Consider the following 19,802-nt stretch of genomic DNA (forward strand, 5'->3'; position numbering starts at 1 on the left):
TCACCTGAAAGGATGGCTTTTCCCCCCACTGTTTTCTGCCCCCTTCTCTGCTTTCCCTTTACAGCTCCTCATCTTCCTTCCCCAATTATTGTCACCCCATTTCTTTAGCACTCTGTTCTCCTTTCTTCCTGAATTCTTTTCCTTCTGCTTACTTCCCTAGCTGGCCTTGTGTGCTCTCCCTTTCCTAGTTACATTTACTCCTCCCTGCCTACTTTCTCCAATTTCTCTGGTGGGGCCTATGGAGTCTCCTCTAGCACTGAGCTCGAGTGGTATAGTAGAGAGAGCCTGAAGCATGGGCCTGGTGCAAGGCCCGCAGGTGCTAAGCCCATGCTTCAGACTCTTCTGCTACAAGTGGCTAGAAAATATCTGTGTTGGGGATGGGAACCCAAAGATCAGCTGCCATCATGGAAGGTGCTTCCTGCTGCAGTGACTGGACATGAAACTGGCAGATGAAATTCAATGTTGATAAATGCAAAGTAATGCACATTGGAAAAATGTAATCCCAACTATACATACAAAATGATAGGGTCTAAATTAGCTGTTACCACTCAAGAAGGAGATCTTGGAGTTCTGACAACATCTGCTCAATGTGCAGTGGCAGTCAAAGCTAACAAATGTTTAGGAACCATTAGGAAAGTGATAGATAAGACAAAATATCATAATGCCACTATATATCCATGGTATACCCACACCCTGAATACTGTGTGCAGAGCTGGTCATCCCGTCTCAAAAAAGATATTAAAATTGGAAAAAGTACAGAGAAGAGCAAGAAAAATTATTAATGGTATAGATCAGCTTCCATATATGGGGAGTTTTAAAAGACTGGGCCTGTTCAGCTTGGAAAAGCGATAACTGAGGCAGGATGCGGTAGAGGTCTGTAAAATCATGAATGGTGTGGAGAAAGAGAATAGGGAACTGTTATTTACACCCTCACATACCACATGAACCAGGGGTCACCCAATGAAATGAATAGGCAGCAAGTTTAAAACATACATGAGGAAGTGCTTTACAAATCTCCAGTCAGCCTGTGAAACTCGTTGCCAGGAGACAAGAAGAGCAAAAGTATAACTGGGTCAAAAAAGAATTAGATAAATTCATGCAGGACAAGTCAGGGTCTGTTAACCCAGATGGTCAGGGATACAACTCCATGCTGTGGGTGCCCTTAAACCCCTTGCTTCTAGAAGTTGGGATTCGACAACAGGGGGATGGATCACTCGATAATTGTCCTGTGCCTCTGAAGCATCTGGCACCAGCCACTGTCTGAAAACATGGACCATTCATCTGACCCAGTATGGCCATTCTTATGCTTTGTATTTAGTCACCAGAGGCCCTTGCCATGAATGAGTGCCCTTCCCCCCACCCCAACAAAATGTGACAAAGGGACAGGTGTTAGCCTGACACTTGAAAAATCATCCAAATCCAAACAACTGTCCCTCTGAAATAAAATATTCCCCAAAGAAACCTGAGAGACAAGGTGGGTGAGGAAATATCTTTTATTGGACCCAACATCTTTGTGAAAGAGACAAGCTTACACAGAGCTCATCTTCCCCCCAGTTCAACTGATGTACTCTTAAGTGATAGTACCCAAAGACATAGCTAGTTTATTAATTGCCTGTGAAGATTGTTTTAAGCAGTGCTGATAGAGAAACAGTGTGAACATTTGGAGTTCTTGGTTCACAAGGGCCTGTACCTCCCAGTGTTTTAAAAAACCCAACAAAACATGGACCAATTTATCTGTGAACTAGTTGCAGGAAACTGAGAAATAAGCACAATCAGAAGTAAAGATTTTTTTGACAGGTTTAATCTTAAGCAAGATGTTTACAAAACAAAATAGGATGCAGCATGCGTGTACTCTTGAGAACCCATTTGTTTGATTCTAAAGCCTCTTTTGTCCTTTTTAAAAAGGTTTCCAGCATTGGATTGTCTTCTTGGGCAAATTGTCACCAATGGCAGTAAAACTTGTTTTCCAGCGTTCTGGGTGAGTTTGTTTTCTGTGTTGTTGATTGATTCTATGATTACATTTGAATCTAAAGACATTTTAAGAACAGTATCTTTCATTTTTGTACTGTTATTCATGGTGGGGAAGAATGGGGAACCTTTCAACAATTCTTGTAAACAGTACAGTAGTTGAAAGAGGTGACTTGAAAGCATAATTAAAAGAGAGACTTTTATACCAGTAGAAACTGTCAAGCATAAATAGAAATAAATGTTCACAATATTTCTTAATGTGTCTAGCAGTTATACTATATTGATAGTAAATACGATATTCATGTCTAAACCAAGCTTTGCTCCTTCACTACCTAGTTTCTCTTCTGGTTTGATTCTTGTAACAGAGTGCACTCACCTCTCATGAGTGTCTTCTGCTGGGGGTGAGTGAACCTGTGCGCTCACTCTTCGCTCCTGGTGCCCCCTGTTGGCAGTTAACTCGTCAAGTGGGTCTTCAATGGCTCAGCCCTCCAGCTAAGTCACACATATTCTAAACATATGAAGGAACCCCTTCCAGGGTAAAAGATCCAACAGAGCCTGTCCCTGTGCCCTTGGTTATGTCTGCAGCTGTCTTTGGGCTCAGTTGTCAGCCCCAGCTGTGCTAGCTCTAAGACTACCCCTGCCCTATTATAGAGCAGCATCCCCAGGGCTTTCTTCATGGAGACTCTTTGTCCTCTGCAGTTCTCACTTACTCAGGCCTCCAGCCAGGTCACCTCTCACATTGTCCCCTTCTGGGGGTGGGGGTAACAGAGTTCAACAAACAGTTGGGACAACCTTATGGTTGGTATTCTAAATGAAACTTGTTCCCTCCTTGGGGCTTTGGCTACCCTGTCAGTGGCTTGCAGGGCAGAAGGGGCCAGGCCCACCCACTACTCTGGGTCCCAACCCAGGGACTCTACAAATAGCAGCCACATGCTGCTTCCTTTAACTCAGTTGCCGCTGCTATTGCCTGAATCACTTCCCATGTAGCCCCTTCCTCTTCACCATTACCTCAGGGTTGAAGTTCTCTGTCTGTTCTCTGCTTGAGCAGGGTCTTGCTGAGGCTGCCTCACCTGGAGAGTCACACAGCCTTCCTTGCCCTTCTGGTCCCAGCCAGCAACTGATCTGCTCAGCCCCTGCAGCTCCTTTTAACTGAGCCCTCTGCACTCTGATTGGCTGCTTCCCTGCAGTCTCTCTAGGCAATCAGAGAGGACCCACCTTCACTGTTCTTTTTCTGGGGTGAGGTTTGGTAGGACCATGAGGCCTCCAGCCGGGGGCCTTAAAGGGCCTGGTACACCCTGTCACAATTCTCTAGTGGAGTATTAAAGCCATTTGTGGGACAGTCACATAACCATGGTGGTAATGGTTTTTTGATGTTGTGGGGGAGAGGTGGCCATACTCTGATCTCAAAATCGTATGAGTGAAATTGTAACCTGCAGTTCCAGCTGATTTTTGGTGTGGCTTACACAGTTTTTGTACTGGTGTAAGTCAGTTTGCGGTACGATTATTTTTCCTGAAATGGTTATACCAGTAGTACCCCTACTGTGGATGTAGTTACACTGCTATAGCCTGTTCCCCTTCCCGTATAGGAATAAGCTATACCGGTATAAACATTTGTACTTGTATAACTGCATCCACACTGGTGTGGGGAGGGGTTCTACAATTTTATCTATACCAGTATAGTTAAAGCAGTACAACTTTTGTGTGAAGAGAAGGTCTTCAGTTAGACTTGCACGTGTATATCTGAGAAAATGGCCTGATACTGCATGGGAATGGGAGCTTGCTATGGATTGGACCTGGAATTTGGCCCATGATTATGACTTTGCTTCAGAGCCAAAGGGAAGATGCACTTAACTGCAATAGGGAGGGGAAAACAGAAAAAAGTGCACGTGAAATACACTTCCTTTTGTATAAATGTCCTTGTCTTTCCCAGTTTGCTTCAATAATCTTCAGTGTTTGGCTGAAAATGATGCGGTCCATAGCAGGACTACGGTAGATAGCACTGCTCTATTAACTTTATATGTTTTTAATTTTTGTATAACCATGCTTAAAGGAGATAAGAAAATATAAACAGGCGAGGGATTAGTTTCTCCAGTTGTCCCCTTCTAAATGCCATAATTAAGATGTTCCCGCTCATTAATAAAGTCCTCTAAGTTTCACTGTTAACAGGCATCAAATGGTTTCATTAATTTAATGCATTTGGTTCCATTTTTATGAATTAATCTGTTGGTGGTATTTAAAGTATGGCATTTGAAAAGCTGAATCTGAAGTTTGATTCCTCTCAGAATGATTAAACCAAGAGGATGATTCTTCGACCAAAGAGTACCAGCTGAAAAAGTCTGAGGAATCTTTTAAATGAATTTGCTACATGTAATGAGATTTTCAGGAATATTCAGCGTGTGAAAACCCTTTGAATACTTCAGTGAGTTTTTTAAGAAGAAAATTGCAAAATTAATAGAGGTCAAATAGAGCAACAGATATCAGGCAGTGCCTCAGAATATGAATGCTTTCTGCAAATCTAGAAAAGTGGACATTTCATTTAGGAGACTGAGTTATTGATCTCCTAAAATGTATTGTTTCAAGGGGAACAGGACCAAAGTGCGTATATGAAGGAATAAAGTGGCACTTATTTTTCTGTATGGATCTTAGAGAATTGTGTGGCAGGGTAACAGGTCCCTTTGTATTTCCCAGAGCCCGAGTGAGTCCTATTTGGACAACAGCATAATTCAAGAAGTCTGTGTATCAAAACCAGGATTTTTTTCTTGTCAATGGTTTAAAGAAATATGACCTTGTTTTAACAATTGAATTTTGTTACAATACATGACTGACACAACTGCATATAATAGGAAGTAACTTGAAACATCACCAAAGAAATATGATGGGATTATAACAGTCTTTTTTTTTTTTTTAAAGTAATAGGTCATCATAGTGCTTGCATACAAGGATTTGGGTCAAATGTTTAATATTGTTCCTGTACCTTTGTATAATTAGCTGGTAGAATGAGTCAAAGATGAATGGCTTTTTGCTACTGTTGCAATTAAAAGCAGATACTCCAGCAAGCAATCTGATAACACTTTACAGAGTCATCCTGTTAATTAATGCTGGATTACAGTAGAAATCCTACTGAAGTACTTACAGCACCATCGATATGTCAGATGGATTAATCATGATTAAATTTATTGCATTAAATACCAAAGGGATTAATAATGTCTGGGTCTTTATATCCTGGATTCATAGGTTTTTAAGGCTAAAAGGGAACATTGTTATCATCCAGTCTGACCTCCTGCATAATGTATGTCAAAGGAACTCACCCAATAATTTCTGCATGGAGCCCTTCACTTCTGTTTGAGCCATAGCATATTTTTTAGAAAGATATCTGATCTTTAAATCAAGACTTCAAATGATGGCGAGTCCACCAGGTCCCTAGGTTAGTTGTTCCAATTGTTAACAATCTGGCTGTTTAAAAAAAAAAAAAAAAAAAAAAAAAAGAGAGAGAGAGAATGAAAATTGCTCCTTATTTCTAGTCTGAATTTTCTTTCTTCAGCTTCCAACCACTGTTCCTTTTTTCATCACACTATTCCTTCCCCCCCCGCTAGTTTAAAGAGCTGTCTACTGTTAGAAGTAAATGAATGTCGATTACTCATTTACAATGACTTTTTGCAGTCTATCAGTTAACCCAGTTTTCAATTCATTTAATATGGGCTCCACTGATTTGGCATAGTACAGTTTTTTAATCAGAATGTCACATGAAACTAAGGGTATGTCTACACTTAAAAGCCACAGTGCTACAGCTGTAGTGTTTCAGTGTAGGCACTACCTATATCAAGGCTAGGGGTTCTCCCATCAGCACAGGTAATCCACCTCACTGAGAGGCCATTGCTAGATTGGAATTCTTTCACTGACCTCGCCCTTTCGTTACAGGGGTTAGCTTGTCATAACTACGTCTCTCAAGATGTGGATTTTTCCTGAGAGACGAAGCTATGCTGATGTAAGTTCCCAGGGTAGACCAGTCCTTAGTCAAATGCCTTACTGAAGTCTAAGTATATTTATATCCATACAGTTACCTTCCTACTTCAGAGTGATACAGTCATTGTAGTTAGCAAATTTCTAAAGAAATAGGTTTGGCTTGACCTTTTTAAAAACTAAGGAAGTTATTCAAACAGTCCTGGCCATATTGGTGAAAATGTCATTATAGTTAGCTCCATAGTATACAATCACATTTTATACTTTTTGACATTGGAGTGCTGTTGCTAGCCATTGAGAGCTTGATTCTGCAGACTTCTGAGTCCATATGGCCTTTCGCAAGTCTGAGGTCATTACTGTGCTGCCATACAGCTGTAGTTGAGAACAGAGAATGTACATTTCATGAAGTGGAGGTCTCTTTGTGTGTTGGCTTTGGAGATAACTTTCTACAGCAGCTGGTCCTTGAGACAGAAAGGACAATAGCCAGGGTCAAAAGTTGATATCTCTTTCCAGCAGTAGGTTGTGCAAAAGAGACTTAAAACAATTGGAGAAGATCCTTCTACTAGTAATCCAAATTACTAATAAAAAATACCCAAAGAGTGAAAAGCAGCAGTCACCTAGGCTTAGATCCTCAAAGATATTTAGGTGCATACTTCCCATTGAATGAATGAGAGTTAAGCACCTAAATAATTTCTAGGGCCCAGATCATCAAAGGTAACTTCCCACACTCTTTGAAACAAGTTAAGGCATGTCTGATGTGACTTGTCAATGTGCTGTGTCCCTTTCTCTCTTTCACCTGGATCCTGACTGCTACTGGTGCTGTGTCCCCTGGCATAGTCTAGTCATGGTAAGTGATTATAGGGAGCTGTGAATAAAGAAAATTAATTTGGTCCAGGTCGCCACATGTGAATGCCTGAGCCACAATCACACTATCAAGGTTTTTATTCCATACTCATCACTGTAGTATCTGAGTGCCTCTCATCTCTTTGTGCAGAGGAATTAGAGAGTGGCCTTCTATGGCAGTTTGGAGGGATCAGGATAGGAATAGCCATCTTCCCTGTTTTACATGCACAAGGTGAATGATTGTGCTGTTTCTAGGGTATGGCAAATAGATAGATTTTAGCTTCTACAGAGCAGTAGCAGATTTGTAAACTCTTTGGGTCAAGGACTATCTTTTTTCTGTGTTTGTATAGCACCTAGCACAATGGGGTCGTGGTTCTTGACTAGAGCTCTGTGATGGGATGTACAAACCCCACACTGGACAGCAAGGGATTAAGGAGCTGCTCTGGGCTCAGTCAGCTTTGCCCCATCACACCTGTGAGGCATGCACAGGCTGGAGGAGGAATTAAAAGTACTCCTGAGGGAATTCTGCTCCACTGTGCACACGCAGAATTCATGTCCTCTACAGAATTTTTTTTCTCCACAGAAAATACATTCTGCCAGAGAGGTGCTGCAATTATGCCTTTTGTGGTGCTAGAACAGCAGGCAGGACAGCATGGGGCAGTTGGGGTGTGTGTCACAAACTGGGGTTGAGAAAGGCTAGTCGGGGGGACAGATTTGGGTGGGGGATGAATAGGAGTGGGGTTCAGGGACACATGGGGATGGGGGACAGGGGTGGAGGGGGGCTGAGCGGCAGTGCAGTGACACATGTGAATGGGGGAAGGAAGGGTGGCTGAATGAGGGTACATGGACACATGGGTAGGGGATGCTGAGGTGGGGCGTGTGCAGGGACACATGGGGACAGGGGCAGATGTGCCTGACTGAATGGGAGAGGCTAGAGGTCAGCCAGGGTCTGCATGGGAGAGGCTCCCCAACTCCTTAACAAACCCTCCTCCCCCCCCCCCAAACCCCTGTTCCATACTTCTCCCACCCACACCCAACAACCCCCCAGGTTCACTCCCAGGTTACTTCCCAGCAATTACTTCCCTCTCACTCAGCTCCTCTCTTACCCCTGACTCTCCCATGCCTTAGCACTGCTTCTGAGGGGTGCAGGAAATACAGTTCTGTATAGTAGTTTGAACTAATTATTACTCAGTGTTCTGTATTAATATGCCTCATAAGGAATCTATCTGTCCTAAAAAAAAAAAAATTCCGTAGTCTTTTTTTTGTTGTCTGTATTGTTACAGACATACTTGCTGGCAGGTATTTTGAAATAAATTACCAAAATAATTGAAACTGGCATGATTATATTGTGTGATTTTGACAACTAAAATATGCAGAATTTTGCAGAATTTTAAAATGTTGTGCACAGAATTTTTAATTTTTTGGCACAGAATTCCCCCAGGAGTAGAAAAGGGAGCAAAACAGCTCACTGGTGGGCAGACGAGGGAAGGGAACAAATCTCCAACCCTCAATTCCTAAGGAAAGGGCCGAGGAAAGGCAGGAGCTTTCTTGACAACCACTGCCTGAGGGAAGGGAGGGCCTGATCCTGATTCACCCTGAGGGGGAATCATTCCTTGCTGTCTTACTAACTTGGGTGTATTGTGTAAGCTCCCCTTGCTTTTTGTTTACAAACTACCCCGGAAGGGAAGAGATTTTGAAATGACCTGGCCAGTACCACTGGAACACTTTTTTTAATAGTGGCGGTGCTGAAAGCCAGCCCCCTTACCCCGTCCGTGCCCCCTAACCTCCCCCCCCCCGAGCTGGGGCTGGGAGCAGGGCCATGTCTCCGGGAGCGGGGGACCCGGAAAGGGGTAAGGGGGCTGAGGCTGGGGCTGGCAGCCAGGGCCCTGTGCAAAACCTGGGGGTGCTACAGCACCCCCACACCTCTAGTTCCCACACCTATGGACCTGGCCAGAGGGCCAAGTCACAGGAAGAGACAGGCCACTGTAGAGGTTGAGCAACCAGTGACAGCAGACCCCAGCAGAGAGAGACAGCTGCCAAGCCACCTCCAGCCACGAGTTGGTGCTGGTGATGAGCTGATCCACTCACAAGCTTTTATACGCTATTATGATATAAAATGAGGAGTGTAGACTGGATGTGACCAGATACCGTGAGCTTGCAATGACATAATAGAAGGCATAGCTTCATAAACTCCTAGATAAGCCCACCAATGCAAAGTTACTTGCAAAAGATCTTTGGGCATGTTAATTTATTGGTAGCACCTTTTTGGATTGCAAAACAGTTTGATCTTGGCTGTGAAGTAAAGATGCATAAAAGCATTTTAGGTTTATTTTTCGTAATTAATCATGCAAAAGTCAATTTTATGGTAAAATAGACAAATGAGATGTCAGGAAGCATTTGATGGTGAATATGCCGCCTCAAGATGTTAGCATGATTTGTGTCTCAGCTAAAACAAAACACAGCATTTCTTTTATCTGCATTGTAAAATGAAACCCATTCAGAAAAGTAGACTCCAGTTATTATATATTTATATTGTTTGATTATTGAAATCTGTCTAATTTGTAATCTGTGTGTATAGGTATGTATATATAGGCTTGCAAGGATTAGATTATAGTAAATGTCAGTAAGCATTGATTTCACTGTACATACACAAACTGAAAAAATATTTCCATTAATAAAAATTGAAAATTACAGCTAGGCAAAGTAAGAAAAATGCTCCCTGAGGACTTATTTGAGTTTGATATCAGGATATTTACTTTGTATATTTTGACATGTGATGTTGACAATTTGTTTTAACTGCTCTAAAGCTTGAACTTTTTGAAATCAATGTCTGTGAATAACCCTGCTGTCTGACCCCCATCCATAATTTCCTGCAATTGTGAACATTTTATATTAATAAAAACAAAAAGTGCTTAAAACCCATAATTTTGCTCAACTGTGAAAATTTACATTAATTAAAAATTGAAAAAATGCTGAAATGAACATTTGATATCTTCTGAAATTCTAAAAATCAAATTCTCCTAGGCCTAAATATATATCAGACTTTCCCCTTATTCCCTCTTTCCCCTCTCAGCATTTCGGCATAGGCTGTGGCCATGTTTTCAGTCAGGGCAGCTTTTTCCTTCCCTGAAGCTCCTCACACACCTGTCAATTTCTCTCCATCTTCTTCCCTCATTCCTTCTGAAGTAACTGGCTCCAGTGACTGTTGAAGAACAGGATACTGGAGTGGATGGACCATTGGTCTGATTTAGTATGGCCATTCTTCTATTCTTCATATTGTTCTGGAAATTAACTTTGTAAATATCAATAGCTTACTGTGCTACAGTGAAGCAGAGATCAAAAGGATAGTTCAAAGGCTGCGTCTGCTCAAATCAAGAAAAGCTGCAACAACCTTTCCTCTGAATGTCAGAGAAATACTTGTGGCCTCTTCTGGAGCTTCTGACAAAACTATTCTACAGATCATCCAGGAGAGTGACTCTCTTGAAAAGGGGTGGGGGGTAATTTACACTTCCCTTTGGAGAACAAGAATGTTGCTGAAATTACATTAATGATGGTTGTTACTGACACACTGGGTATGTCTTCACAGCAAAGAAAAACCCGCAGCTAGCCTGTGCCAGCTCACTTGGACTCGTGGGGCTGTTTCATTGCTGTGTAGACTTCTGGGCTTGGGCTGGAGCCCAAGATCTGGGACTCTCCCACCTTGCAGGGTCCTAGAGTCTGGGCTCCAACCCAAGCCTGGAAGCCAACACAGCAATGAAACAGCCCCACAACCTGAGCCTGAGTCGGCTAGCATGGGCCAGCCGCAGATGTCTAGTTGCTGTGTAGGTGTACGCTCAGAGGGTGGCTGCTCAGCTCTTGAGGAATTTTGGATCTGGACCTCAACTTCATGGATAGGGCCATGTTTTAGAGATAACAAAACCTTCAGTGAATATGATATATAGAGATAATTAACTCTTATAATGATGTTAATAGTGGCAGCCACTGAAGCATTTATTATCATAAATGCCTCTCTTAATGGGATTTCCTGACTTCTAGTGTAAATTGTAATTTTATTAAAAAATATCTTCTTTAGTGGCTCACTTCTATTGTCTTGTCCTTTCTATTTAGTCTGTCCTGGCCTGTTATATCTGTTACATATGCTCTGTATTAATCTTCAACGTAAGCCTGAACTCCGTAATATAAAGCAGTGTGACTGGATTCTTGTGATATGCGTTGCCTTTCCTTCTGATCTGTACAGGAAGGGGGAATGAGGATGAGGTAAAGTCACTTAGACTCTCTCAGTGAATTAGTTTGGGGAACAGTGGGTTCTTAGCTGTGGGGTTTCGCACTGAAGCCATGTGAGTGTCAGATAACATGTGGTTAAATCCCACCACCACTTTTTTTCCCCCTAGTGTGGGTGCACCCACAGTTTTGTGTGCTTTTGACACACAAAGAAATTAAAACAATTCAGTATCGGATTTGTTTTGAAAATTCATTGGAACCTAAAACACAAAGTGAAACTCAAGTATATTGTGAAAGGATCACCCCATACCTGGCATCAGACCCAGTTTCTGCCTCGGTTTCCCCACTAATGTAAGCCCGTGGGCCAGCTCACTGGCCAGTGCATCAGTGAAGGTCCCATCGTCATCAATATTTCACTTTTGTTTCCAAGGGATGGATTTATTGCATTATTGTTCTTGATTAAGTGCATTTAATAATCCAGGGAATATAGTGGGAGTTCTCCATGGGCATATGATGTTTTCAAAAACAAATGTAGGGAACTTCTAGTTTATCCTCCAGTCTTTTGAGTTACAGTAGCATTCTTACTTCACTAGTGGTCTTTCATATTGCTCAGCAATCTGTTCCTGTAAATATCAATAGTCTAAATTGTATGATAAAAAGAAAAACTCAAAATTTCAAATTAAGTTTCTGCTTGGAGCAAGAGTGCCTGTTGGCATTAAAAAAATTAAGATGTTCCCATTTTGAATATGAGATAAGATCAGAGCTAAACTGAGATCCTTTCTTTTTGAGACCTGTACTCTCATGAGAAACACAGTTGGAAGTTGAGGGATATTTTTCATCTGTGTTTAAGATTTTATGAATAGGGGGAAACTTGAATTTAGGTGCATAACTTGCTTTAAAATGTACATTTTACCATTTTTCACTCACAAGAAGAATAAAAAAACTTTGTATTTAGGGACGTAAGCTACTGCCAAACTAAAGTGGAATACATGAATTTGTGAACCTGCTACAGCTTTTAAAAGAAATCTTAATATCACTATTTTTTTCCCTTTGCATACATGTTCACTCATACTAAATTTCAAAGACTTCTTTGGTAAAACTTCTTGGGCAACTGGCTTGGCATCTGTTAATTTAATTCCCCTGTACTACTGTAATAGGATATAAATTAGAACTCTGGGGATCACTGATAATGTTCAATGAATAAGATGAAACTTTGAAGGATATGAAAGGGATTGCTCTGCTAAGTAGTAACATACAGAGCTAGAGGGAGATTTTACTGTACTGTAGTCTTCTGGGAGAGTTGGGGAAGGAGGAGAGTGGGTAGTCCAAAAACCCAAACTCAGAGTTCCTGTACATGAAGTATATTTGCTTTATATTTTTATATAGACTCCAGTTCCTCCCACTCACAATAAAAACATTCTCTGGCCTCTCCCTTCCTAAAACAACCCATTCTCTTAACCCCACGTGCCTTGTCAGCTAGCACCCTATATCCTGTCTTCCCTTCATCTCTGCTCAAGTGTACTGCCTACAATTGCTGTTTCAGGTTCTCCTCCAACTCCAACTGGTCTGATTTCTGCCATCTTTACTCCACTGAACTTATTCTCACTAAGATCCTTAATGACCTCTGCATGGTGAGATCTCAAGACACCTTCTCATCCTCCTTCACTTTTCTGCTTTTGATACAATTAAGCATTCTAGAGCTGAGCAAAAATCAGGATTTCCATCCACAGGAAATTCCAATGCTTTATTATTTTCATACTGAAGTGGGGCAAAAACTCAACCTATCAACATTTTTATGGAATGAACATTTCCAAAAAAATCCTATTTTGAAATGCCAGACTTCTGTTTTGACATTTTTGATTGGAACACTTTGACAATCCTGAACTGAAATGTTGTGTTTTAGTGTGCTGAATCAAATTGAAACAATGTTGTGAGAGTGTTCAGCTTTCAGTTGCATCTGCCTATGGGCCAGGTTCCTTGGCTGGACTACATCTCCCATGATGCACCACATCATTTGGTTAAAGGGAAGGCTGCAGTGCATCATGAAAGATGTAGTCCAGGCCGAGAGCCTTCCGCAGAGAAGCAAATGAGGGAATGAAAAACCCAAACTATAGCTCCCATGAAACACTGCAGAAGCATAAGTAGATGCAGTTTAATGTTGACTTGTAACGAAGTTTTGCTTCCATTCAACAAAAAGAAATATTTTGATCTGTATTGAACTTACTCAATGAAATTTTGCTTTGCTTTTCCGAATGGAAAATGAAAAAATTCAGTAAAATCAGAATCCCCCTTCCCCTCCCCCCCCAGTTACATGTAGTAGAAATGGCACTTTCCATCAAAAACATGTAATCAGAAAATTCCCAACAAGTTCTAAATCATACCAGGCTTTTTGAAATCTTACACTCCCTTGGCTTTCATGAATCCATCCTCTCCTAGTTATCCTACCATTCTGGTTGATCCTTCAGTGGATGGTGATCCTCCTTCTCTTTCTTACCTCCACGGAGATCTGTCCTTGCTCTGTACCCTCTCTAGATATTTTTTTCATCTCACACAGCTTCCATTAACAACTTTATGTCAGCAATCCACAAATCTGCCTTTCCACTCCTGATCTGACTCCCACCATCCAGGCCTACATGTTGGCCTTTCTCTCTGACATCTCCTGAATGTTTCATCATCAATTTAAAACTAACATGGCAAACATGGAACTTTTCTTCCTCTCCTTCTGCTCGCCTTTCTCTGTCACTGTTGATGGCATCAGCATCTTCCCCTTCTCTCTCTTCCCTCTTTTGCTCCATGCATCCCAAATTTGCTGTTGCTTCCTCCATAGCATCTCTTAGATCCAGTCTGTTCTGTCTGTCAGCACAGCTAATACTCTCTCAGCTAGGCCCTCATCACCTTCTGTTTTGACTACTTTCTGGACACCACATCACCCACTTCAGTCCATTTCAAACACAGCTGCTCTGCTGCTGTCTCTCCATCACCTTCTTTGAATCCTTCCAGTGGCTCTTCTTTGTGGCCACATCAAGTTCAAGTTATCTTCACTGTTAAGGTTCTTTGCAGCTTTGCCCATCCTTATGTATCTGTTCTTATATACCACGCAGTCACCCTCTGCTCTCAGTGATGCTCACCTCCTCTGCCCACTTGTCCAATTCTCCCTCAAGCACTTTTTCAATTCTTCCACATTGCTCTTTACACATGGAATGGCCTGTTAGAACACATCTGTAAAGAAACTACCTTCTCCCCCCAACCCCCCCACTACCATTATACCAACTGATAAAGGCTAGCTAGGGGCTAGAGGGAACTGCTGATTATTATTTATTAAAACCATAATAACCACTTTTAAACTATTTGAAATGATTAAGTGGAGCACATAGATCTCTGCGTTGAGATAGAAAACAGAAGTCCTGATCACTTGTGCTCGTTAAAGTTCCTATTACGGCTTTTGGAGTGGAACATGAAACCAGACAAATCATCTGTTTTTAGATTTAGTAACTAGCCCAAAACCTGGCTCTTCAATGGCACTTTTCATCAGTAGATCTCAGAGAGCTTTAGGGGGTCAGGATCATTATCCCCATTTACAGATGGGGAAACTGAGGCACAGAGAAGCAGAGCAACTTGCCTAACGTCATCCAACAGGCCAGCAGCAGTCAGGAACAGAGTCCAGGTCTCCTGAGTCCCAGTCCAGTGCTCTTCCCAATAGGCCACACTGCCTCTCTATGTAAACACATCATATTATGGTTATCGTCATCGTCTCACCTCCTTTCCTCCAGCTGTTTGTTACATCCTCTTGTCTTAAACTAGACTGTAAGCTCTTTGGGGCTGGGGCTGTATCTGCATATATTTGTACATAATGAGTCCTGATCCTGACTGGCAATTCTGGACATGGTCACAAGACCAATAATAAATAGGTAAAACAATCCCAGTGCAGAGAAGATGCCAGTGAAAAGTAGCCTTGCTGCAATAAATTAGGGGTTTGTGGATAACAACAGGCCAATATTCATCTTGATTTTTCAATCTGCAGAAAATTGCTAACAAAAAAAGATGGAGAAGCTGCTATTTTCTACCTGGAAAACTGTCTTTGTGTCTTGAATGGCTGCTGATAGTAGTTATTCTCTTACAGCTTTTCTTCTCTTGTATTTTGTGAACCTATCAATTTGTAAAAGCTTTCAACCCTGATGTCAGTTAAGGACACCACTTTAAACCAGTGGTGAGGAAATACAAAGAAAATTACTGAGGGCCTGATTCTCCTCTCACACACACGTTTTACTCCGGAGCAGCTCCACTGACTTCAGTGGAATTACACCTGAGTTACACAGGAGTCAGTGAGAGGCCCTTTATGGAAGTTCATTGTGTGGTGCAGTGACTAAAGTGGGGATTTAAAGTGAAAGATAATAAAGCATAATGTCTTTGTGAAGTGGGATTTGTATGTGCATGGATGTGAGCTGTTTCCTTCTGATGGTCAGACTCTCTTAGAGGGAAAACTCCACAGGAAATTACAGTGGTGAGGGTCATTCTGCAAACCGTCTTCCCAGGAAGTCACTTCTCAGCATATTGCTAGGAGACACTGTGCTGACGGAGGTGGCATCTCTGCGTTGAGATAGAAAACAGAAGTCCTGATCACTTGTGCTCGTTAAAGTTCCTATTACAGCTTTTGGAGTGGAACATGAAACCAGACAAATCATCTGTTTTCAGATTTAGTAACTAGCCCAAAATTCAGCCCTGCTTTGCAGAAAGAGTTGTTGAGCTTTACTGATCTTTTGGGTGAACCTGGCCATGCTTTTTTGAATCATAGTTTTCTTCCAGAAGGCCCTGGGCTCACTGGTTTGCTGGCTCCCCTAGTCCTAAGTGTTTTGAGGTTGGCATCCTTCTAAATCCTCTAGAAATGTCTTCAAGGTTGTCAATTCCTTGCCCATCAGTGGGACTCATAAATCCTCTTTTCGTCTAGCAGATGCGGCTTTAGAGGCAATTTACTTTTATTCTGGGGCCTGAGGTACCTCCAGAATGCACCTGGTGCTATTTGGGAATTGTTACTTGATGTTTATGACCCTACAGGATCTATTTTGGGCACGTAGTGTAGGTACTAGAACATGGAGTCTCTGCCCTCTAAGTAAGTAAAGTCCTCTAAAAAACTGGTCTTTAAATATGAAAATGGGCCAACTGTAAAAATAATGAAAGTTTTTATGTTTGGGGCTTTTTGTAATTATTGCTAAAGGGATTTGCAGTCTGGGTGTCAGACAAGCACCGTGACTTGCACCTCTGTAAAAACCTGACTGCATGCTGCTGTAAAAATGGCTTAAGACTTGGCCTGATTCACCACTGCTTTGAATCCTGTGCAATGACTTATGCCTGAACTCGGGAGGTGCAAAAGACTTCCAGTCTGGGTTGGTAGCCCATTGCAGAGCGGTAGGCAACTGCACAAGGTTCAAGGCGGTGGAAAATGGAGCTCCTGATTTTCATTGTTGTCCTCCTCCTCTCCAGTTCCCAGGCCAACAGCACCGCAGGAAACAGACAATGAACATTGCAAAGAACAACTTTTTTTTAAAAAAAAACTGAGCCAGTAATAGCTGCAGAGACTCCCAGAGCATCACAACCAGTGAAAGAAGAGCCCATCTTTCATTTGTAAGTATGCTTAAGCATATGGATTTTGCCATCAGTCAAAAAGTAGGACAGGACAGCTTAGACAATCTAACCTTCTATCTGTAACAGAAGAATATTTCCTTTATGAAAAATCTTTAGATGTCAGAAAAGACCTATTACTCTGCTGAGAAGTCATCTTCCCACAGGTCTGGCAAAATCAGACACCTTTATTGCTTATTACCTTGTATCTATTAAACGTGCTGCTTCAGTGATGCTGTTGTCATTCTCAGAGGCCAAAGAACACCGCTTTGTACATGCAAAAACCTCCCCATATCCAGAAAATGTTCCGCTTGTATCTATCCAGAATTGTTACCAAGGCTCCATATACTCCATAGCAAGTTTGACATGACTTCTACAACAGAGTAGAGATTCTGTGGCAGGTGCAGATACATTCAGTAAAAATCTCGATTTTAAAATTATATATGAAAATGGATAATATAATCACCACAGTCTCACCCCTTATTTAATTTGATATTAAATTCTGTTTGTTCTATGCTGCATCTATATTTTTAATTTTCAAGTTGCTGCAGTATTTTTTATTGAAATGCATAACTGCATAGCTAAAGTGCCAGGAGTGGGAATGAAGCTGAAGATTTGGGAAGCTGGAGAGAGGACACTTAGACCTTCTCTTCATTAGGCAGAAAGGTATGTTCTTAACGCATGTTAGTTACCAAGAGGTAACTTCGACCTGCTAACTTGTGTGAAAACTACACACTGCTTTGTCTTCATCCTGGTTTTATCCCCATGTTATTTACCATGTGTTAGCTAACACAGGTTAAGAACACACCTTTTTTCCAAGTAACAACTCACCCTTTGGACTTCTTTCACCTGGGAAGGTGTGGGAGGCAATTTAGGATTGTGGGACATGCACATCAGGCTATTTCTAAAATTATCATAATTTAAATAGTTAACATTGATATTGGCATTGTCGTCACTAGATTTCAAAGTTAAAACGCTATTGTGACAAATGGAAATGGTTCACACTTTTTCCAGAGCTGCTGCTTTGGGTTGCCTGCAGGTATGTCTTCACTGCAAAGTTAACTCACATTACCGACACTTGGGTTACTCACAGCGCGTTAGCCTAGCTCAAATAACAGCAACACACCGCAAAATAACACTCAAGCCGCTGTGTCTACACTGGCGCTGCACTCTCGAGTGTGGCATTGAGATTTCTGGGGACGCATCTCATACTTTCCGCTGCAGTAAGCTGAGCTGCTCTATGAATTTTTTTTCTCAGTGAGTTATGGGTGAACTCGGCTGTCCTTTCTGGGCACAGTTTATTGGACTACTAGTGGCACTTGAGCCTGTACTCCTCCCCCCACACACACACAATGGGCAAAATCACACTTGAGTGAAGGGGGTTTGTGTGTGGATGGGACTCAAGTTAGGAGCAAACACTCGAGAGAGACAACAGTTGAGTCAAGACAAGGCCTCAGAAAGAGAACACTAGATGAGTTTGCACTCAATTTGTTTGGAAGGTTTCGTTTGCAATCACAAGGGCTAGAAACTTAAATTTTGTAAATGGAAGCTTAGATTCAGGAAGATTTTGAACAAATCGTATGGCTGTAGAATTATGGAGCCTTGGTTATTACATTTCATGATAGAATATCCTGTGAAAAAATTAACAAGCACATTGAAGTTAGTTCACATGACCAGAATATTATTTAAAATAGTAACTTGTATGTAATTCCTAAAAGCACTGTGTAAGACCTCATCCTTGCCTCAAAGATCCTACAATTGTCAGCAAAGAAACAGAAGAATAGTTCACGAAGCTGGGAGAAGCATGCAGAGACACTTATTTGTGAGGAAAAGGTGAAAAGTGTTCCTGAAAGAAGTGGATTTGAAAGAGGGGGAGACAGAGTTTGGAGAAGAAGGCTATTGAGCTATGGGGTAACACTGGAAGGCATGAAGCTGAGACTGGGAGAAAGATAAAGAGGCAGTGTAGGTGAGAAGACTGGGAGGAGAATAAGGAGTGAATAGAAGGAAATAAGATCAGAAATGTAAGATTATGAAGGGGCCTGGAAGGTAAAGATGAGGACCTAGAAGTTGATGTTGTAAGGCACAGGGAGCCAATGAAGGTTTTTGAAGAAGGAGAAATTGTCAGAGGGACAGGAGAGGTAGATTACTTTAGCTATGGCATTGTGCACAGTCTTCATTAGAACTGTGCGTATGGTGTTGCTTCCCCATTTCTAGTGTACATTGTACTGGTTAGTATGTGCTCAGGAGAGAATGCATGGCCCTCATTAACTGTGTGAGCACTCGGCTCATACTGACTCTGCTCTGGTATCTGGAAATACCAAATTCACACTGGGAATGCTGGAGTCTTAACACAGGTACTAGTATTGTTTCTTCTATACTACTGTAGTCTCTTGATACCATCCCTTATATGTGCCAGCCACTGTGTGAGTTCTGGAAATCAGAGAGGGAGTAGCAGCCATTTAGGAACTAAAAATCTTTATGCTTTTGGTTTCTTTCTTTGTACCATGGCAGGAAAGCAATCAGTCATGGTCAGATTTTTCGTTTCTGTTGAATGCCAAAGGCAAGATTAGAGGCGGTATGGTCTACTGAATAGAGCATTGACCCTGGGAGTTAGGAAACCTGGATTCTATTCCCAGATCAGCTCCTAATTTGGTGCCTGCCCTCCTGGCAAGTCACTTCACCGCTCTGTTCCTCTATTTCCTCTCCTATTCTTTCTCTGCCTTGTCTATTAAATTACAAGCTTTTTGAGGCAGGTCTTAGTACAGTGGGGCTCCAGCGTTAGTCAGCACTACTGTAATACAAATAATAATATACAATTGAATTAGGAAGAAAGAGAATTTACACTGGAGTCTGTGAAGCTCTTATGCTGGTATGTATGCTGGTATGTGCACAGTTACACAGCGTGAAACGAGAGTAAACAAGAAGGTTGTTCCAGAGTTTACTGTTAAAGATTCCGTTGTGTTTGACCAATGAAACAAACCTTCAGAGAATATTTTACACACCATTAGGAACGTCTCTTCTTCCTGTAGTACAACACAAGAACAACAGGGACATTCGATTAAATTGAAAGGTGGCAAATGCAAAACGGACAAAAGGAAATACTTTTTTATGTAACGTATAATTAGCCCATGGAACTCATTGCCACAAAGTCATTTAGATGAATAATTTAATACATTTCTAAAAGAGAACGGACA

The 19,802-nt window shown here is 41.7% G+C and overlaps 1 protein-coding gene across 9 annotated transcripts in view; it reads left to right on the plus strand.

Annotated features, from left to right (window-relative positions):
• Positions 1 to 19,802, plus strand: part of MTUS2 (microtubule associated scaffold protein 2) — a 502,826-nt gene that overhangs the window by 19,862 nt on the left and 463,162 nt on the right. For 7 of the 9 annotated variants that reach the window (XR_012158528.1, XM_073340921.1, XM_073340900.1 and 4 more), the window contains exon 2: positions 1,906 to 1,978. The gene's annotated coding sequence lies outside the window, so the exon portion shown is untranslated. Of the gene's footprint in view, positions 1 to 1,905; positions 1,979 to 16,470; positions 16,612 to 18,943; positions 18,963 to 19,802 lie in introns of those variants that run through there. The other 2 variants (XM_073340845.1, XM_073340871.1) reach the window with 2 other exon arrangements.

The sequence above is a fragment of the Lepidochelys kempii genome, chromosome 1 (genome assembly GCF_965140265.1).
Source record: "Lepidochelys kempii isolate rLepKem1 chromosome 1, rLepKem1.hap2, whole genome shotgun sequence".
Taxonomy (NCBI): Eukaryota; Metazoa; Chordata; order Testudines; family Cheloniidae; genus Lepidochelys; species Lepidochelys kempii.